The sequence below is a fragment of the Pseudopipra pipra genome, chromosome 3 (assembly GCF_036250125.1).
Source record: "Pseudopipra pipra isolate bDixPip1 chromosome 3, bDixPip1.hap1, whole genome shotgun sequence".
Lineage (NCBI taxonomy): Eukaryota > Metazoa > Chordata > Aves > Passeriformes > Pipridae > Pseudopipra > Pseudopipra pipra.
This window is the reverse complement of record NC_087551.1, coordinates 46,404,955-46,427,659: the sequence shown is the minus strand read 5'-3', so window position 1 is coordinate 46,427,659 and position 22,705 is coordinate 46,404,955. Positions and strand designations below refer to the sequence as shown.

Here is a 22,705-nt window from a genome sequence, read left to right as displayed (position 1 = left end):
ATTCCTTTTTTTTGTCTTTCCTAGTTACCTGTGGTCCTGTGGGAAATTTTACATGGTGGAGTGTTTGCCCTCACTGGGCATATAAAAAGTTTGAAAAAATGCTTTTCTACCAGCATTTGTATTTTAGAACAGCAAGAATCCTTGCTGACCTCCTGGCAGTGGTTCCTGATGGGAGAGAGCTTGGGAAGGGTAAAGCCCTAAATTATTGCTCAGCTCATAGGAAATTTATTTGTAGAATGTGTGTGTGTGCATAACTACGTGTTGTGCATGCAAGAAGCATGAATTTTTGTTTTCTGAACACCATGCCTCTGAAATTTCCAGGAAGCTGCTCTTTGCTGCTGACAGTCGGTATAGAGGTGATGGCAGCAGTGAGGTAGTTTTTGTTCATGTCTTCTTGTCTTCATTAATTTCTAGTGTGTCATTTCAGCTGAAAATATGCAGTTGCTGTTAATGTGTTCAAAAGCATGATGTTGGCTAGGTGGCTATTTATGTCACAGTAAATATTTGATGAGGAGGTGTGTTATTTTTAGCCACAATCACAACATATTATTGGAATTTATAGACCTGAAATGGGTCATCTAACCATGATCTTTTGTTTCCTTTACAGTTTCTTGAGGTTTTTTTTCCATTTTTGTTCACAATTTGAACTGAGGAGGTGGTGATTCAGAGAGTGTTGGTAAAAATTGCTGCACATAAGTTGCATAGTAGGGGCAAACATCAAGCCTCAAATTGCAGGTCCCATGCAGATGGGCGATGCTTCAGCCACTGAAGCAATAAATCCAGAAAGGCTGTGCAGATATGTGAATGTACAAATGGATCTCAAAGCTGTGATTTTCATATTCCAGCAATCACTGCTGTAGGAGTGCATGATTGACAGCACAAAGGACTTAGATTTACTGTAGAGAGATGTAAATTGATAAGCCAGTAGACAGCCATCATTCTTTCTTTATTCTCTCTCTCTATCCCATGTCTTTCTCTTCTGGCATAATCAAAGCTGACATAGTGCATTCTATACCAAGTTTTATTTTTCGTAATTATAAGACAGTACATGAGATCTGACGGTGTTATTCAGGAAATGGCACAAAGCCCACTGAAATACAGGCTTTCAGATTGATCCTCTAATAATATTGTTTTTCACATAGATTCTGGATACTCAGACTCTACATCTGTGTCTTTAAGCTGTCTGGGTGCTTTAAGAAGGGATAAGTGCAGTGGGAAAAAATGAGGGAGCTTTTCATTTTGTGCAGAAGAAAATATACAAAGTGTGAGATACTGGCTTTCTTTCCCCTCACCCTCATCTGAATCTGAAGCATTTTGCCACGCCATACATATTTCTAAAAAAGGTTTGTGGGAGGCTGACTTAGGGGAAGAGGTAGAATTCAGGAAACCAAAACAGAGAGATCACCTGTAAAGACCTAGATGAGCATTCAGCCTTCCCCTTAGCCAACTGATTGGTGTGGCACACCTCTCGTGTTGTGAGGCCAAAGGGTCCTTTTCCACTGATTCATCTCAGTAGGGTCAGCTGCCTCTGACTTAAACGGCAATGTTTTTAGATCTAAAAAGAACAGACTATGAGATATAATGTAGTTGTTATAATACAGATGTCTTTGAAAATCTCATTTTTCCTCAGGTCTGAAAAAGTATGGTAAAATCTGAACACTAATATTGCAGCTCTTTGACCTCCAATACATACACTGAAAATTCAGATTCTATCTGGATTCAGTGAATCTGCAACTTAGAAGAAGGCAAATGAATGAAGCCTTCCTTGCTTACAAGCTCCAGCAGGGAAGGGCTGCAGACCACCTGGAAAAATCCCAGGGCTGTGAGTAATTTTTCATATACTTTCACTTTAAAATTCTCTAGTATTTTTATTGAATTAATCAAAATAGCAAAGAGAAAGAAAAATTAAATTGGATTTTTTACTTAGGTCATATTAGATTGAAAATAGTAGGGAAAATGGGATTATCTCACTTGATAAGGAAGAAATTATTACTTTCCATCCAAACACTGTTGTCTCTTTCAATGTCAACCTCCCTCAGACTTATTTGTACTTCCAGAAACAAACTGAGAAAGTTATACTTCATGGTATGAAGTATATATACTTGTCTGCTCACTGCTGCCTGAGATCACCACATGGGAAGAAAAGCACATTTTAGTACAGTACAAGTGCATAGGCTACAGGCTTATAAAGGGAGAGTGGGATGAGTGGTATACGCTGCATGTAAAATTTGACGGTATATTCACATATATAGCCAGAATGCAGTTTAAGCTCTTCCTCCTGCCTTTGTTAAACCTGAGCTGCCTTCTGTGCTTGTTTTGGTCCACTCCAGAAAGATGGGCAAAATCTCCCTGCATGACAGTGAGGATTAATCTATTTATTGCTGTGAAGGATGCCATAGAGTCACTGGTAGATACCAAAGCAGAACAAGTCACAGAATCACAGAATCACAGAATCATCTAGGCTGGAAAAGACCTCTGAGATCATCAAGTCCAACCTTTGACCCAACACCACCTCATCCACTAGACCATGGCACCAAGTGCCACATCCAGTCTTTAAGTCCTAGCAAAGATTCTGACATTTGCCTTAACCTACAGCCCCCTGCCCCTTTGTCTAAATGGATTCTCACACATTATACCATTTGCTCACTGGGTTCGAGACTCATGATATCTCAGATCTTGCTTTGCCTCATTAACTTAGATGCACAATGACCATAAGGTAGAAAGCAAGGTCTTTCTATCCCTTTCATCTTTAGAACAGGGAACTTCTTACTTCCAGTAGCTCTTCTGCTTAAATATAGCTAACAGGTAGTTTCAAAGAGGCAAAATTAGTTTTTTTTCTTTAAGCAATTACATCAGATGCCAGAATTGGGAGTCTTTTTATGCTACATTGCCTCTGCAGTTGATGGAGAAAGACAGATGTCTCTGATGGGAGATGTGGATCTTAGGTGCCCTTTGGCAGTACCTGGTTTCTAATGTGGGGGGTACCCAATTTTAGCACCTCAGTTTTTAAATGCTTCCAATTAAGCAGGATGGACCTCAAGCACTTTATGCTGCAGGGAGCTTGCTGAGGACATGTATGAAAAGCACTGCTGGTGATGCACTCCTGTCAAAAGGCAGTTCCTTCTCTTATGGCAACTCATGGAATTACAAAAGCAAGAGAAGAGTCCAAATATTTTTGGCTATAACTAGTGAATAAAGCAGCACAATGAACTACTAATACCTTAAGTGAGAGTGGTTGTCTGAAATACTCTTAAAGATCAGCCCTGGGTGACTCCCATCAATCCCACTGCTGTTTAAACCTTTTGTTTGCATGAATTGATGCGTTATTTTTCCTGTCAGTGTAGGACTTTTCACCAGAAACCATCTTTTTGGGGGACTATAGAGAGTACACTGGAAAAGGACTGAAATTTCTCTGTAATTCTTGCATTATAGCTCTGTAAGAGCTGCCCAATTGGACACTGCCAAATGATTTTGCATAGGTGCCTGAAAAACTCTATGGAATACCTATGCTGACTTGCTGTGATCGTAGACTAGTTTCAAACACAGCAAGAAAAATGCAAAATCTTATTACTAATTTCCTAGGCCATCCAATTCACAGGACATTCATGCAAAAAGTGTTTTTACTGGACTTTTTTCTCAACAGGGTTATTATGTTTCTTTCAAGGTAATTCTTAAAGAAAGGGTTTATTTCTTCTCACTTTTTCATGTCTGTGTCTCTGGCAGGAATAGGCCTTTGGGAGCTTCTTAGGAGTGAAAGTGTAAAAAACTAGAATGTGCGCTGCATGTTTGTTGCCACATATTCCTTCAGAATTTGCTTTTAAAATGCATATTGGTTACAAAATAAACCCGAATGAGCCATTATACTCTGGTGTGTAATTATGTATTTAGGACACATACTACACACAGCTTTAAAAGAAATCTGTATGGAAACAAATTGCATTACATTTGCAAATAGCTGAAGATAGTTGAACAGCAACACCTCAAGCCTTTCAAAATACTGAAGTCATTTACACCATTTTCTGAAGTAATTATCTCCCAAGTATCAGATTCCAGTTTCAATGCCTTTGCTGCATAGAAGCTGTAGAGGTCTCAATATAGCATAAAAGATCTGGGCTTGGCTTTCTAACAGCCTTGATGTAGATTTAGTTCTTCTATGTGACATACTATCTTGGAGAAGGATTGCTGGCCTCCTGGAGGGAGTGCTACACGGGTCTAACACACTGTGCTGGGAGTGAAGATGTGCCAAGGAGAGAGGCATCCCTAGGGACAAGGGTGAAACCCAACTTTGTGTCTCTCCAAAGATTAGTGAGGAGCAGAGGTTTAAGTCTTGGATGAATGGTTCTGGGATTTACTGGAGTGACAGATGTACTTATATGGCTGGCCCAGAGAGTGGAAAATTCTCTGGCTTCTTGTTTCAGGGATTCAAACTGCCGCTAGAGAAGGACAGTGCATCTCCCCAGCTTTGACACTGTTGTACCACTTATTTTTCTTCTTTAACTGGTGCTTGGCAAAGTACCTGCCTCTCAGGGGGCTAATCCTTGGAAATAGCAGTGTGTAACAGAAATGGCAGCAGGCACCCGTAAGGAAGCTGTGTGCCTGCCTGGGTCGATGATATGGAGCAACATCAAGCATGCTTCCCTGCCTTGAGACAGCAGTTCCTGCATTAAATCTACAAAATGCCTTTCTGTGCACAGTACAGTTGGAAATGTTAAGAGTCACGCTTATTAGCACTGGCACATATAAAGCAGAGCTGCAGTGAATGAGTTAAGTGTCCTGAAGACTTGAGGACTGGGATGTTGTTTTTCCTTTTCTGGAGCTGAGCACTCAAGAGACTTTCATTAAACCTGGGACTTGGCAGATCCTCATGCTGATTCTGCCACTTATTTGTTGTTCGCCCTCAGGCTAGTCACTTAACCTCTTGCCGCCCTAATTTCCCCATCTGGAAAATTATATTTACTTACCTCTCCTGGGGATTGCACGGGGCTTAATGAATGCCTGTAAGGGATTTGAAGATCCTCAGATCTGAGATGATACAGGACTGCAAAAGATTCACTGTGTATGCAAGGAGGAGGGGGTGGGTGCCCAGGCAGGAGAGCCTGCCTGCGTTCCTGGCCTGGAACCCAGTCCAAAAATCTAATCAGCAGGGGAGATTCATACTCTCTGGTTTAGATGAACTCCACTTCCTTGTGGTCTTTTCAGATTTGCTGGAAGAAAAAGGAGGCAAGTAACTTAGTGGGGAGGGGGGCAGCTGAGGTTAACTGCTTTCTCCTGTTGGTCCCCTGGATCTTTTTGTCAGTGCAATAACAGCTGGATCTCCCAGGAAGGTAATGATCTTCCAGATACTCCATCTTGCTGCAGGCTATTAGCGAAGCCAGGCAGCCCCTTTGCTGCCCATTTCTTTAGCAGGGAAAAATGAACCTCTGAACAAAAAAAAAAGTTCCTCCGTATAATTAAGCAGCATTAGAATGAGGCCTGTGCCTTTGCTGATGAACTTCAGTGAAAGCAGATGGTCACAATGGTATTAAAAACTAAAGACTTCAGTCAAGCTTTTAATTGAAAACAATTGGACCCTGCTGGATGGTAATTACCTTGGCTGCTTGCAAATAATATCACAGCACTGCTACCTATGAAGGAAGAATGGAGACTGAGTTAATAAGAACTGCTTGATCTGCATATAATAAACAGGGAGCATCCAAAACTATTTTCTCTGGTAGCTTTTCTCCTGCAAGATGCTTTCGAGTGGTTAGCAGTGTGAAAAAGAACACAGAGTGTCAGAAATTGAAATGTGTGAAGTGTTTGCTGGGTTCATAAAATAACTTGAACAGCCCATCTTCCCCCATCCCCCTCCTTTTTTTTAACAACTGAAATCCCAGACGCATCTGAGAAAAACAGTAAAATATAATAAAGTGGAAAAGCTCTAGATTATCCAGCATTTCTCCTCTTCTGAATGACAGTGATAATGACAGGCTGCCTTTATCTTGTTTCATCCACTTTCTTCTTCCCTTGCCTGATCGACTGGAAGGTTGATACCTTCTAAACACCCAGAGTGTTTTTCACCAGGTTCTTAATTGGATTTTAATGATCATTAACTTAATATGCCTCAATCTCTAACAAAACAAATTTAGTATGTGGCGTATTTTGCCTGACAATTTTCTCACTCCTCTCCCTTGTTCTGGGATCAGATGAGGTTTCCAGGGCTAGACCACCTAAAAGGGTCCTAAGTCCTGGCGTGCTATGTATTTGTTTACAAAATGTGACATTAATACCACCTTACAGTCTCTTTCCCGCTGTGAAAAATGACCTGTACTGCTGCGGATGTGTGGGTGGAAAAACCAGTCCTAATGTCTCTTTCAAACACAGGTCCTGGATGTGTATAGAATCAACCAAATCTCCTCACCTTCCATGTAAACACTATTTTTCATGTGGCAGTATTCTTGGACATCACTTTTTAGCCCCATATGAGCAGGTAAGACACTTTGCTGCCCTAGTAGACTTCGGAGAGCAGCAGCTGCTGCAATTTTGCAAAATTAATGAGTGGCTGTGAACTGCTAGTAAAAGCAATGCAATGATTTTCCATAACAAATCATTTTAGAAGCAGTGACTTTATCTGCTCTTTCTTTTCCTATCCAAATATTTGTCTTCTCAAGGCATCAGCCAAGAGTTTGTCTTGTCTTGTCTGGCAGTATGATGAAATGAACTTTTCCAGTGTGTTTCATCTGGATCTGATGATTTTATGGCTGGAGTTCAACTTTCATTCACTTAACGTGTCATGATTAATGTAGAGAGTGATGTCCTGAACTTGTGAGAGTCAGTAGAAGTTTTCACACTGTCTTTGGAAGGATTTTCCTTATTTTTATGTAGTCAAAATATGCTTAAAGCTTTATTGCTGTAATGCCTCTGAAACTGTTGAGCAGAGTCACATGACATAAGTGTATTTCACAGAACTATTAAAACTGATGTTTTTAGTTCCTGTACCACCACCTCAGTTGAGGTATTTTCATTTGTACTTAGGACCTTCCCTTGGCTTTTCCTCTGCTGCTGGGCTCCTGGAGGACAGGTTGATGGGGCAGGTGACCTGGTCTGTCTTCTGGCCCTTATGTTCAAGCTAATGGAAGAATCTGAGCAGAATTTTTCTCACAGCCTTTCCAGCCCCTCCTTTATCGTAGATATTGGGACAAATTTGAAACTAGGAAAGGCCACCTTTCAGAATTGTCTTATGCGAGGGGCTGTGGTGATTCTATCAATTTTATAACAGCTACTTACTTTTAACTCTACAGAGTATGATCACTTATTGTAATTACTGCTTGCAGCTTCAAGGGAGCTGGAATGGAGAATACTATTTTAAAGGTATAAGCTCTATTGATCTAAAGTATTCTGAGCGATAAACAGCTGCTGGGGTTGATTAAAGCTGAAGGGAAGCTGAAGCATTTAATCAATCTCCAAAGCTGCTCCAAGTATATTACAAAGCAATTGTGATTATTGCTATTATATGACAACCTATAGCATAATAAAGAAAGAGGGATCATTTTTCTTGGAAGCATTTAGAGGTGTTGTGGTGCTTCTCAGCCTGCTTGATGCTGTCACCTCTGAAGCTTGGCTAAGTGACAGAGCGTGCCAGCTCAAGCAGACTAATCTTGAAGGGAAAATACAAGAGCAAGGCCTTTCAGCTCCCCAGAGTCTTCTCTTCCCTGTGTCTAACTGTGGCAGACAGCAAGCGCTTGGGGAAGAAGCATAAGGCAAGTGTACAGTAACTCTGACCACATTGTAACCCACTCTGATCCTTGCATTCTGCACAGCTTGGGATGTTCTGTACTATGGGATATTTTTGTGCCTATCTAGCAGCCCTGAAGGGAGCTCTTTTTCATTACTTTTTTTAACCACTTCTTGAACCTTTGGACAGTCTTGGGCTTCACAATATCCTGTGGTGGTGCATCGCACAGTGCTGTCTCATGGCTTTGTAAAATAATACTTTTTTGTTCTTGTTTTTCAACTTTCAGCCTGATGTTTTCTTTTAGTACCTTCTTACTCTTGTGTTAAGAAAAGCAACAGATAATAGTCTTCTGTCACCTTTTCTATTTCATAAACACAGAGAGGTCTGCCTTTTCCTGCTGTTGTCCTTCTTTTCCAAGGCTTACTTAATATCCCTTTTTCTGAAGCTGACCCTCTGACCATCCTTGTCATCTCTGCATCTGTCTCCTTCCTCGTTTTGCTGCATGCTCTTTGAAAGAGTGTAATCAGAATTTCATATTTTACTTGAAGATGTGGGCTTTTCTAAGTTTATTATTTCTTCCTTTTTCAGGTGTTCAGTGATTTGTACTTATTACATAAAACATATATACATCAGGCAATATCAAAGACATGGATATAAGAAAGATTTCTGAAAACTAAGGTGCTTCAGGAAATAATCTTAGGTTTAAAATCTATCTTGTGTTGCATTTAATATATAAAAATGTAAAGTCTATGAACAGAGCAGGAATTTCCCCTAGAAAATGTAATATGGAAACAAATTGATAGACAAGTTTATTAAATAAAGAGTAGTAAAGGAATAGACACATTAATAGATGAATTTATTAAACCTTGTCCTTGCTGTAATTGTAACAAAGAAATTACAGGACCTTAGCCTGGCTTAAGCAAAGGCTAACTTTTGTGGAGAGTGTCTTGTGTCAGTCCTCTCAGTGGTTTCTTTAGTCATTCTCCACTGATTATAGCTGAATTTCTCTCAAAATCAGAAAGTAAAAAATAAAACTTAAATGACTCATCTGATCTTTATTATTTACCTGAGGAGAAAGACCAAAAGTAAATGGAGCTTACATAGTGATAAATTACTTAGGGCATTAGGCACATATAAAGTACAGTGGCATTAGGAAGCCATAGGTTGTACTTTTTTATTATCTATATTAATTTAAAATTGACATTGTTCTTCTGTATTTTATTTCCTTGTGGGAGAAGGTGACTTGCACTGAATCCTTCTGGTCAACTGCAGTTTGTTAGTCGGCCCACACTGCCAGCTATTGGTGGAGATGAACTCCTTTGAGTTAACTCTTTGAACTAACTTTGAAAACCAAGGGTGGAAGGGCAGACCATCCTCTGTTTCTCAGTCCGTCTTCTTTTGCTCCTGCCTTCAGCGTGGTCCATGCTGAAGGGACCTCCAAAGATACACTGTTGCAAGCTTTGGCTTTTGCTGAATGCACCTCATACAAAGGCAAGTCGGATCCCTTTGGGTTAGCAGGCAAACATGAGATGTCTCTGCTTTTGTTTCTCTGTTATGATATCTCTTCTGAAACTTTAAAACATTTGAAGCCTCTCATGACCTTCATGTGAAACCTTATGCATTGCCCTAGTGTGCTGAGCCTGGTGTAGTTATCTTTGTTGCATAAGATTCCTATTGCAACAACTTAAATCTTCTTTATAGTGGTTTCACATGAGAGTCACAAGTCTTCTTGGAAGCTTCTCCTGAGTTTCACTTTATAATGGTATGAGAGTCTTATGAGTCTTGTGAATGCAGGTTTTTAAATAAGAATTTAGACCAGTAAATAAAATTTCAATTGGGAAGTCTTCAGGTGGTGAATATTCACAGATGGTGAAAGCTGGAACACTTGCCCTCTGAGAGGAGGTGGTGGGTCCTGGGCCTGTTTATCCGGGGAAAGAGATAGCTCCTGTGAAACCTAACAGCAGCTCAAGTCCTTGAATTATCTTGGATATGGCTAGTCTCACTGTGCTGAATGGGCTGGACAGCTGAAACTACAGACCTAGCTGTCAGAGGTTTCACATGGTAAAGTGGCCCATAGCAGTCTACTGACAATGGCCTTCTCTTCCTTAGGATGCAATTTTAGGAGCATTTCCTTTGCATTCTTCTGTTAACTTAGTGGTGCCAGCAAAGGTCTGGTATGGGCACATGGAAAATCGTCAGGGGAACCAGTTCAGATTAAAGATAATCCTTTTTTTGTTTTTGTTTTTGGGGTTTTTTTACCTGTTTTTAAGTTGATTCCTCCCACAGCCCCATGAAAATTCATCTTGGTGGCACTGAGGCATAGTGCAACAGTAGGAACAGCCAGCAGGGAGTGCTTCAGCTGGTGCTGGGTTTCAAAGAGGTATTTTTCATACTGTGATTTTACAGTCAGTTTTTAAGAGCCCCCCAGAAATATCCCCCAATTCCGTGGCTCCACGGATTGCCAGCAGTAGATGAGTATTTGCGAAACTGGACCTCAAGACAAGTCTGTGGTAAAAACAGACTGCAAAAACGATGAAACCCAACTAAGCACTGATGCACAATAGTGCACTTATGCTGTTTTGCCATTTTTTTGGGTTGCAATCTAACCATCTGTTAATTGGCCCCATCACACATTTCTATGGGGTGCTGAGATTCATGGTAGGTCTACAAAACGAGCAGTGTCTCCCAAGCCATTCAAGATGGGGCCTTGCAGCTTTTCAGGTCCTGCTCCTGTTTCACATCAACTGCACTAAGACTGGCAATCCTGGCTGCCATCCTCTATCTGACTGCCTCAATCTCATTGCTATTTTATAACCAGAGATTGTATCTGAGCAGAAGGATGTGAATGCATCACCCGCTTTCAAGAAATTCTGTTTGTGCCAAGGAGGACAGGATTTTTAGGCATTGTGACTGTCAGCTAACCTCAGCTGGAAACAAAGTGTTATGCTTTGCATGAGATGGGACTGATCCTGCACCCCAGCGCTCAACCTTGGCATTGCTTCTGCTGGGATTAGAGTGAATCCTGGCCAAACTGAGACCTGCTTCTGTTTATGCTCCTTTTTAAAACTAATCTCTCTTTTCTCCACTATGCATATTTTCACATTTGTGCTAATGAAAGCTCTGGATTGTTCCAGGGGATCGCATGGAAAATATCTGTGAGCTTTGGCCATCCCTCTGAAATACTACAGTCAATTTGGTGTTTGCTTTGGCATGTTGCTGTGAAAGATTGTAGAGTGCGTGTGTTTATACGCATACAGGGAGAGAGGGCTCCTACTCATTGTGCCTTTGTGAGGCTGCCAGACTGTCTGGCCCCATCTATTCTACTGTAAGTGAAAAGAGCCTCGCGAGTGCTCGCTGTGTGCTTGGATCGGGCTCTGTTAGGTACTATGCTTGGAAGCAGTTCTGTCAGCTTGAAAAATATCTTTCTGCCTGAATAGTGTTTTTTCCCTGTTGTTATTAGTAAAATGTAAGATCACTTGTCAGCAAAGAAATTTTTCCTTCTTCCCTTTGTTTCTTCTGTGTGCTGGGCAACTTTGCATTCAGTGCATTTTGGTGGCCCTCCTGAACCAGGCAGCCAGTTGCCCTTTGAGAACAGAGAGGATCTTCCATAGAGAAGAATGAGAAGTAATATGTGGTCAGTGCCAAGATGCATCCGTGGTTGAAAGACCTGAAAGTTGCCCTTGAAAAAGGACTTTTTTCCTCCTGTAACCTGTTGCCTTCTGAAGTAACATGAGACAGAAATTTTCAGGTGGAAGGCATTTCCATCCAAAGGGGGGGTTTCTTTGCTCTGCGTAGAGAGATATTGTTCAGCTGAAAGCTCCCACAACACTCTTTGAGAAGATGAAGGATGACTCCAGCAACCCATCTGTGAATTCTCCTGTCTACAAAAAAGCTTGTTCCAAAATTTAATGATATCTGTGCACTCCTGCTGAAAAGTCATGGATTGCAGGACCTGCACTTGACTAGTAATTATAAGGTACTTTGATATTGAACTTGGAATCTGAACAGAAGTCTGTAGAATTCAGGCCTCCTTTCCTTTTGCTAGTGACAGGAACCATTTATTTCAGATACCCTCCTCTGGAAAGAATAGCTGGGAAACAAATGTGCATTGATGGGAGTTGCCTGGACCCAACTTGTAGCCCATCTAGCCTCAAGTCCTGTCTACAGTTGCACTGAGTATTTGGAGGAAGATGCAAGTATTGCTGAAATGGATGATTGCAACTAACCTGCAAACAAACTTGTCCAGTGCTTCCTGGAGAGCTCTGTCTCAGCTTTTGTTTCAAGCAGCAGCTCTAATAATTTCAGCAGATGAGGTACAGGAACTGACGTTTAACAATTTTTTTTTGTTTCAACTTGCAAGCTTAGCTGTCCAATTTTGCTTTACAAAATCTATACGTAGGGAACATTGGTGTTTTCTTTTGTACTAGAGACATGAAGGAATTAAAGGATTCAAGACTGTAAAGCCTTGAATAATTTAGGTTCTGTTTCCAACAGATATTCACTCTGCTACATATACACTGATACTGGGCTCAGACATTTTGGTATCAGCAACAGCACCAAACCCCCATGAACCAAAAGGAGATACACTTTTATTCAGTATTAGCCATCAATCTATTTCCAATCTTCAGGACATACTCTCATCAATTAGGGGTTTCTGCTTGAGAAACCTGGCCTGTTAGCTTGCAATGAAAATAGATAAGACCAGGCACATTACGTGTATGACCTCCTCTGTGATACTTTGTGCAGCCCAGCCAGCCTTGTTCCTCTTGCTGCTCTGCTTCATGTTGCTCTTGTGAATAAATATTGCTGCACACACTCAGGTCAACATACACAGTCACTCAGCTTCTCCTGCTAAAGTGGCTGAACTACCTGAGACAGAAGTGACAAGAATCTTCTCAAGAAAACGAGTCAGTGAGCTTCTCTGGGTCTTGACCTGATGGTTTTGAGGGATATTCTTGGTGTTATACAGACTGAAGAAAGCCTGGAAATTTGTAGTTGAGAGGTAGCCTATGCCAGAATTTCTTACTCTTGCCACTAATGCAGTGTGAGACCTTTAGGCAAGGATTTTCCCTGTCATAGCCTTTTAGTTTTTTGGTTGGTTAGTTTTGCTTGGGTTTTTTCCTTGTTTGTTTTTTTCTTCTTTTTTCTGCCTAATGTTTGGAAATAACGAAAGCAAACTGTAAGCTAGCCTGCTTCATTAATAAAGCACTTACAAAAACTCTGCCTAGCACAAATGGATCAATCCTCCAACTCAAGTGCTGTTTCATACTCTGTGCCTCAAAGCTTTGACCACCCTACTAGCATCAGCAACCAGCAGGGTGAGGAATGACCAGCAGGCCCCTGTATTTCACTACTGCCAGGATTAAACATGTGTTTTCATTTCTCAAACCATGGTGTCTGAGGGCTCAAAACGCTGCTGTGCTTGCTTGCATCCCCCCTGCCAGGGCATGGGCACATGCTTCTGTAAAACCTGTCAGAGGTAAGCTGCTGCTGAGAGCTACACAGCATCGAGTTCAGCCCTGTGCATTTGTGAAGATAAATGAATCAGGAGAAAGAACACTTTTGCTGTGCTGCTGCTATTTCAATGTGAATGTGAGACCCTGAAATGCTCTGTTCTACTTCAGTAGCTCTAAGAGGAGCCTTTCTCCAGAGGTCTCCAGTACCCAGACTAATTGAAATAACTCCAAAGGGATCTTTTAAATCTAATTCCATCCCCTGTTTTCAGTCTCTTATTTTTTTTTCCCCTCCTGTCTACACACTCCCTTGAACAAAAAGCTTTAAAATTCTCTTTTGGAAAGGACTGGAACGTAATTCAGATGAAGTTAATGTGAAGTCAAGGTTGATTGCTCATCCCCCTGAAACCACCAGCAGTGGCTGAGTGCCGGCAAGTGTGAGACTGGAGTTCAAACATAGCTGGGAAACTTGTCAGTGATCTGAACAAAGGGTGGGCTGGAGGCTGAGGATCACCACTCCCCCTCTCCCCCCGTGTGACTTTCTCAGCTCATGCTGAACCCTTTGATCACTGTCCAGCACAGGGTTATGTGGCAGCCTGGGCCAGAGCCAGGGATATATACTTGGGTGGAGGCTGCTGTAATCTGCGTGTGCTCTTGATCCACCCCGTACCTTTATTTCCACAAACACTGTTGCATATCACAGTGGGGTGCATCACTGCCGGTGCTCCTTCAGCTGAAAGGTGGGACTGTCCCTGCCAAGCACAGCTCCCTTTCCCAGAAGGGACGTTCAGAACAAGTGTGCCTGTATTCAGTAACCATTACTCTATTTTTGCCAGGCATGTTTCTATTTGACACTGAAATCTAAGACTGTGACTACAATAGTGCTATTCAGTGCACAGAGTTTGTGTCTTCCTAAAGTGGCTGTTCTGGGAGAGCTGGATGGCCAAGCATGGCTAGCTTGGGAAGGTGCTGCTCATGACAAGAGCACTGCCAGAATCTTACCTCAGGAACCACATTCTCCAGACCACCTTCATCAGGGCAGTGTTTTAGCTCCATATCCTTCTAATATGGATTTTAGTGCTGCGCTTAGGGGCTATTAAGAACTCTTGAGTCCAAGATAAGTTCTTACAGATGTGCTACAATTATCATCCATACTTAAATGTTGACATAGTAATCTGCAAAATGAGCTGAAACTCCTGAAGAAAAGGCTAATTGTCTCTAAGTAAAGTGAATGAGAAGCAGTGGAGGAGAGGCAAGCTGTGGGCCCTTGTGCTTACAAGTTGCATTTATATATGGCTATTCTTCCAGCATCAGATGGGAAGAGGGACCTGGTTCCTCCTGTCTGCCTCTACTGTGTCTTCTGACATGTTGCTTCCAGCACAATCTTTGTGATTGAAGACTTTCAGCAACATGGGGTATATAACATATTTTGAAACCCTCTGTTTTCTATTAAATCCTACAGCAAAACTGATATGGGGTCCACTCTTCTGCATTATTTGTTCTCTATTTATTTTGGGACGGTCAGAAGATCCTGGTGGAATTATACCATTTCCTATCAAAATCTCTCTAGGTAACTCCAACAGTAGTCATGCATTGCCCTCTTGTTAAATGATTCCAGGTTTTCCCTAGTGGTAGATCCCCTCCTCCTAGAAGATTGCACAAAGGATGTTGTAACCCTGCAATTATTTTTCTAGTGCAAATGCTGAAACAGGTTGAAAAAAGATTTAGAAATCTACCCCTTCTCTCTTCAACACTCCCTCCCCAAATTACTTCAAAGGTCAATGAAATACTTTTTGCCCAGACAGATGAAACAGTGTCTCCTCATTCCTCCTGGTTTCTGCGCAACAGGGCCAAAACAACACTCAGGCAAGTGCCTGGAGCATGAGACTGTGAAACTGCCATCAGCCTGCTGGTGATGCAGCTAAGAGTCCAGCTGAAGCCACCAAGAGGGGTAAGACGTGTCGGGGCAATTGCCCGGGGCTTGGACATGGGTAGCAGTACATGCTGTGTGATGCTGGTGATGCAGAAGAGCAGGTCTGACTTGGTAGTGCGACTGCCGCCTGGCACTCCATGGGACTCCGGCCCTCCCTGTCCATTGCCTGTGGCAGTGCCATAGCCAGGTGGGCTCAGCCTCTGCTCCGGGACAGTAGTGCTGGCTGCTCTGCTGGAGCATTGCCCATCGTGTTACTCTGATGTATCTCCATAGTTACAAAAATCCTCTGTTGTAGATGAAGATAGACTATTTGATGCTCAGCCAGGGAATAATCCATCTCTGTATTGGGTAGAAGATGAAGCTGAAGGAGCCTGGGGCACCTTTATGCCTTTTTATTTATGACTGTGTCCACACTGGGAACTGTAGTGCTGCATTAGGAGACAGGACAAATGCCCAGAGCTGCTACCTGTAGAGTGACCTAGAGCTTGATGTCACCCCTGGTGCAGCCTCCAGATTGCTCTGCAGCATCCATCAGCCCCAAAGGCATGGATGAGGATGTGGCCATTATCATGGGCCTCAACTGCAAGTCTGCCCTGAGGTGAGACGCTGTGGTGAGTACAGATTGAGGGAAAAATGAATCTGGTTTAGGAGAGCTACCTGTCTTTAAGATGATTTTAGATGTTCACATTTTTATGCAGCATTTTGGAACATTTCAGCTGCTCCCATTTGGAATTCAATTCCTCTCCCTGTTAATCAATAACAGGCCTTAACAAAACAATATCTCACAGGAGACACAAGCACACGGTGCTGAACAAAGCAAAACAGCCACTGGCTTACAGCAACAATTGCTGCTACACAATGGGTTTTCAAAGCTCAGTATATATTTTGTCCCTAGTGGGAAAACTATAACAAGACTGAATTAGTGGCTAGGCTTGCCAAAGGGAGAAATTAAAGTGTGATGGCTTGTCTGACACCTTGAAGTACCTTTATTTATTTTGGGGGAGAGGACAGCATGTAGAAATAAGATTAGGGAAAACTATTTTGTGTTGGTTTCTGAAGTGTACAGCAGTTCTGTACACCTGAGGGCTTGATCCAGGTCAGGGATCAGGAGTACCTTCTGGTGAAAAGGTTCCTGAGAAGAGCTGAAAAGTGTGGGGATGCTGCCTGAAGAGCTGGGGATGCACAGATGTGGATGTAGAAGTATGGCTTTGAAGGGTAGGATGGTCTGAGAGTCCCTTGTCCATGCCAGAGGAGGCTCGGGGTTGGGTTGCAGGTGGCTGTTTGGTGAGGAAGAGAGAAAAGGGAAATACTATGTGAGAGCAAAGCAAATTCCCTTCTCTGTAAGTGGTTGGTCACCCTTGAGCTTGCAAACTTAGCTGCTCCTCTGTGCATCTTGACAGCTCCATGCTCTGGCACTAATGGGTTTCAAGAGCTCCCAATGAGCTGTAATCACCTTGGTTCAGGGTTCAGCTTGCACCTTTACAAGCACCTTCACCCCTTCCTGTTAACCCATGCTCTCCTCTATTCAGCAGCTAAGCTTGTAAATTCGTGTAACCAAATAGCTGGGCCGTTAACTGCCTGCATGAAAGTGAACAACACATCCATCTTCCACTGCCCAGCCAGCAGCCTAATGACACTGCTCACTGTGCTTGTGGGCAGCCTTTCAGACATAACTAACTCTGGCACTGCAAAAACAGTTGTTTTGGTGCTCACACAGGCCAGATGGCTCATCTGGGCCGAGGAGGGAGGTTGCACAGGCAGAAAGCTTCCCATGGATTGCCCACATGCAACGCCCTGTGCCACTGTCACCGCATTCCATGGTCTGATGGGTGGTGAGGGAGACCTTCACCCTGCTGGTAAACTGTGCCTCATGTCCCAGAGCAGCAGCCTGCTTGCAGTGATTTTATGTTGGGTTGTGACTGATGTTTGACAAGTCACCTTTAAAAGCCATGCCTCAGTTTTGCTGTCCATAACCTGAGTGTAATTTTCTGAAGTAAAGTGTCACTGGGAGGACAGCTGCTAATAAAACACTAAAAGGTCCTGAGGTTTTCTGGCCTCTGTAATTCTTGACAAAGTCTATGGCTTGAATCCTCTAGTCTTGAAATTAGTCTTGTTACGAAGGTTGTCTGAACGCAGACCTGGTTTCCTATGACTGAGGCTCATGTGATTGTTGTGTTATGTGTGTGGGTAGATGTGTCAGAACCCTTCCAAATTGTCTCCATGATCTAATTGCAGCCTAGCAAGGCAGAAAGGTGCAGCGTTCATGGACAGTAAATCCTAGAACCTCTCAGGAAATCGTCAAAGCAAGCTCTTTCTCCTTCTTCCACCTGGTGCTAGAGACCCCACAAAGGAGCTCAGCTGGGGACATCACTTGGGGGAAACAAGGCTTGGCTGCTTCTGCTCTTGCTTGTGTTACTAGTTGTTATGGAAGAAAAAAAAGTACAGCTTTCTATCTGGAAGTAACTTAGATCTGCCATTGGCAGAGATCTGATATGTTCCCTTCCTCGCCCCCAAGCAATCACAAGCAATCAAAGCTGGGAGCACATGAGCTAGCAGGGGTTGAATGGTCATTGCTTTTCTTTATTTGCTGTCTGCTTACCTGGTGCAACAGGCACTACAAGAGAATTTCTTAATTAGCCGGGCTCTGTCCTGGGTGGCACATGTACACTGCCAATGGGCATTATAAAAGCATAGTTATTGCACTTTGGCTTGGGAAAGGCCCCGGTGCAGTTGTATTGTTAAGGAAACAATCTTGGAGGAAAGGAGAGAAGGAGACTGGTCTCCACTCCAAAGGCTGTTTGTTGTCTTGATGTTAAACATAGTTGAATCTAAGCTTGGGGGAGGTGGAGGGTTAATTTGAGCTACCTTTGAAAACAAATTTGAGCAATGCACAGCAAGATCTCAGGGAAACAATGTTTATAATCTGTATCCTGCCTCAAATTGCATCAGCACCGCACTCCTGCCCCACTGCCAAAATTAGCTGCAGTCATCCGGAAGCAGCTGGTGTCCCAAGCATGAGCCCTTGCGTTCAGCCATCGCTCCAGAGCTTTTATACAGTTATGAAGAGAGAGTTTTTCCTGATTATTGAGCATCACCTGATCTTTGCCTTTGCAGTGGCAGCAGGAAACTTCTCATATGTGGAATCTGACCCACTATTCTTAATCATACACAGTTCCTGCTGATTTCAGTAGGAGGCTTGCTTCACAGTGCATAGTAGAAACATGTCCTTCAAAAAGTGGACTGTCTTCTGTCCTCTCTGAAAGAGGGTGGGGAATGCATTGCTCTGCCAGCTGTCTGCCTTTACGTCATCAGAAGTGTACAGGCTATGATACACAGTCCTTAGATTTAACAATAATATTAGGGATTTTGCCAAGTTAGGTAATATTGAATGGAGAGTGTTTGTTGATTAGCTTTCCCATCCCTTAAATCCATGTTGCTTTCAGCTTTTAATTCACTCTTTATAAATTAATGCACCCCTTTCTTTAGTCCTTTGGAAAATGAATAGCTGTTTCTTCTTCCAGTGCGGTCTTTGGAATATTTGATAAGTGGCAGTGCATTAATTTCTGCCCCAGAGAGGCTTTGCAGTAGAAACAGCTGTTTAGGTTGTTCTGTGGCTACAATACATTTGAAAGAGTTGGAGTCAGAGCTTTTTGTAATTTTTTAAAATATTAAGTAATGTAAACTAACAGAAACAAGGGAAACTAACTGGAGAGGGGAGGAATTCCTCTACTATCCCTCTCTTGTTGAAGGTTTTGCTCTGACAGACTGACTTTGCATTCCCCAAGGCAGAGACTTTTATCCTATCTTTGGGACAGTTTTACATCCCTTTTCTCCCAGGGGAGGGAGAAATGAATAATTTCTGCCTTCCTCCTGTTACTTCGTCTTCACCAGGAAAGAGAAGATGAACAATGCCAGGACCTTCCTCATTCTTTACCCTTTTCCCTTTTCTTTCTCATCACAAAAAGACAGAGGAGGGAAATGACGGCAGGGTCTCAATATCCACTCACTTTATCAATCCAGTTCTTTAACTGCTTTTGTTATCCAGTGGCATGATGGTCTTTGGCTTGTTATTTACCAGCTGTTAATTTAAATGTATTCCCATCAGGGACCCAAAAGATCCAGTGTTAAAGCTCTTTAGCATGATTTGTCTAACCACTCTCTAAATTATTTAACATGGCTCTGAACCATTTGGAGATTTTTTTTTGTTTGTTTTCTTTTAAACACTATGATTTGATCTAAAACATCTGTAAAAAATCACAACTGACTTTCCATCTGGGCAACAGCTCAGCTCTATCCTGAACCTGGGTAGGGTCAAGTGTGTGAGCTCTGTTTCAAAAGCATAAAATTCCTGACATGGTGAAATTCTTTTCTTACATGTTTGTTGACAGAAGATGGGAAGGGAAGCGAACGCAAGGCAAGGCAAGATCACGATGCTGTGCTGCTGGGCCAGAAGTGAATAGAACATCTTGTTACGGAAATAGCCACGAAAATGCTCCTCCCTGCATTAGAAAACCAGCTATTTAAAGCAGGATCAATTGTCAGTCCTCTTTGATGCTGTTGTCATTTGGATATGGTTTGTGCAAATAATATTTTCTCATGAAAGAAAACTTCCAGCAATGACAGCATTCCCCTGGCCACATCCCCTACCAAAGGGGAGAAATCAGCTCATCCCTGCAAATGGTGTCTCTCTCAGAAGAGGAACACCAGGATCTGTGTTTTGTTTTTCCTCTAAGACTTTGGGCGAGTGAATTTTGACCCCCAAATGTCATCAGGGTGGTACAAATTGGGCACAATTTCTAAGATGTGTTGGAGCACTGGAGTTACATAGGACAGTATTCATGTTAAAATAGAAATACATGGAGAAAATGAACAAACCTATGTGATTTAAAGCAAAGCCCACTTTCCCCTAAGATATGTATAATCAAACAGGAAATATATGCCTTTGAAACAGATTGCTCTACCTTTACTGATGTCAGTGAGCAAAAATGCTTTTATTCTTGGCTAATCACAGTGGAGTCACATCCTTCAAAAAACTGGAATTATCAAACATAGATCTTCCAGGGAGATGAACCCATACTCAGCTTATGCGCTCTCAAACTTTCCTCAAGCTGAAATTCACATCTGTATCCCAGCTCTACAATTCAAGCCTGCCGCTGTTTGTTATTGTTTGCATTGCTTCAGGGCCCACTTAGGGATTGTACAAAGTGTTCTTTTTAAAAAAATAAATATTAAAGTGTCCTCACAGCATTCCAGAGAAGCACACTCCTTCTGTAAGGTGCTGCCTCCTGATCATTACAGAAGTACAGAAACTCTGGGGGCTTGAGGAAAAATGATTTTACAATATTAGGGGCTTGGAGTCATCCTCATTTCCAATTGAAGGGAGAGCGCCAGACCTTTGAGGAGTATTCATATGTTCTACATAAGGGAACTTAAAGAACTCACTGGGCAGAGGGATTGGATGAGATTTAGGCCACTTGAGCCATGATTTTAGAGGTAAGGATCTCTTCTCGTTCTGACTAATGAGTCCTAGCAGAGAAAGGGTTGTTGAGCCCTGAAGGCTGTGAAGATACAACAGAGCTGTTGGAGATGCCAGAGGTACAGATCATCTTCTTGTCTCTCCTATATTTGTCTCCTTGCCTCCAAACTCCTTGTTTTATTTTTATTGGGATTTTCTTCAGATGAACCCTATTAAACGCATCACTAGCATTGAAATTTGCCGATGCCAATAAACCCATCTGTTTTATTAACTAACCACAGTCTCTGGAGTGTTTCTCACTGGCTGAGACATGAGCAGCCCTTTTGCTTTCTGCAGCGTTGTGTGTCAGCCCAGGGAACAATGGGAGGGGACCCAGGAGGTCGCTGGCAGGAAGCACTGCTTCCCCTGGATAATTAACCAGCTGGGAGACTGAGAAATGAAGATAGCACATGAGACACACACAGTACAAACTGCTAAAACAATAAACAAACAAACCAATGACCATCACTTCCTTTTCTTATATTGTTAAAGCTGCTTCCTTAACTCAGGTTGCCCCAAACCCACCCCTCAAAAGCAGCCTTTTAGGATTACTAATTCTTAACCTCTTCATTGCCAGTTCTTGCTGAAGGCATAAGTCAATGTTTGCCAGGGGAGTGGCCAGTACAGGGTCTATGGCTCCTCCTTGGGGCTTGCTGGAGAAAGTGAAGATCCCTGTTTCTGAAAGTGATAAAGGCACTTTTACCAAAAATTCAGTGAAGAGAGACTTAGTTTGGCCATAAGGCTGCATGGCTGTAACACCCTGGTACCAGGACTGCTCCTCATGTAGGTATCAACTTCCAGAACAGCAGGAGACTCAGTCTAGCTCTGAAAAGGTTAATTTCTAGAGAAGCTGGCCTCAGAGCCAAGACCTGGAGGAAACCTGGATCAGGGCTTTGTGTCTCAAACCCAGCTTTCATTTTAGCCCTGTAGCCATCCTCTGATGTGCCATTGTTTCACCATCTTTGTTGAAGGGAAGTCAGCTGCACCACCAGTGCTCGCTATCATTTGCGCCAGTGAGCATCCAACTGCATGCTTCCACTGAAATCCTCTCCTCTGGCTCCAGGTGGACTTGTTTGCATGGTCTTTTTCCCCATCCATACCACTTTTTGGAACAGTTGCTGGTTTGTTTTTTCTGACTTGTTAACACCAGACTTATGAAACCAGAAATTGGGCAGCGGCAACCTCAACCTGCCGCCCTCCCCAGGTAATTTTTCCATTGAAAAGCAGTCAGAGTTTGTCTTTGTTTTTGTGCACAGAGCATCATGTGTGTATTTATCCAACAGAGGCTGATGCTAGTGGCACCCAAGAGCTGAACTGATGACACAGCCCACATCCATCACATGCTGATACCAATCCATCGATATCACTTCCCTGTGTCCTCAGCAAAACACTTGACAGGGAGAAGGTGCAGCTGAGGATTGTTAGGGAGAATTAGGCTGATCTCACTGGATCTGGGAAATTGTTTTTCAGAAGAGATGCTGATGTTTCTCTTCATTAGCCTGGAGATTCAGAACAGGGTGGAATCAGGGGTACTCAGGCAGGGGGCCTGTGGGTCATCCCTGGACTGGCCCCCTCCTGACAACACTGGCAAAGGCAGTCCTGGGGCACGTCCTGCCTGCTGCTGAGTCTTCCCAGCTGACAGCTTATTTGTTAATACTTTAAATACCCACTGTTTGTGTTAGGCACAGCAAGAAATCTGGTAAACTGAAATGGTGACATTTAAAAAATGAAGTCTCTCAAGTAGATGTTTACTCTTTCTAATAAGGAAGTAATCTGCTAAATATGTTTAACAGTTATGCAATAAGTCCATGTCATACAGTGATAGAATTATAGAATCAGAGAATCACAGAATGTTTGGGTTGGAAGGGACCTTAAAGATCATCTAGTTCCAACTCCCACCAACATGGACAGAGACATCTTTCACTAGACCAGGTTGCTCAAAGCCCCATCCAATCTGGCCTTGAACACTGCCAGGGGTGGGTCATCCACAGCTTCTCTAGACAGGCTGTCCTACTGTCTTGTCACCTTCACAGTGAAGAGTTTCTTTCTAAGGTTTAATCTAACTCTACCCTCTTTCAATTTAAAGCCATTCC

At 42.6% G+C, this 22,705-nt stretch overlaps 1 long non-coding RNA gene across 1 annotated transcript; it reads left to right on the top strand.

Moving 5' to 3' along the window:
* The first annotated feature begins 6,304 nt into the window (after positions 1-6,304).
* LOC135412514 (uncharacterized) lies at positions 6,305-20,848 on the top strand. Its single transcript, XR_010429711.1, has 2 exons — positions 6,305-6,466; positions 19,486-20,848. It is a non-coding gene; the product is annotated as an uncharacterized LOC135412514 (long non-coding RNA).
* The last annotated feature ends 1,857 nt before the right edge of the window (positions 20,849-22,705 follow it).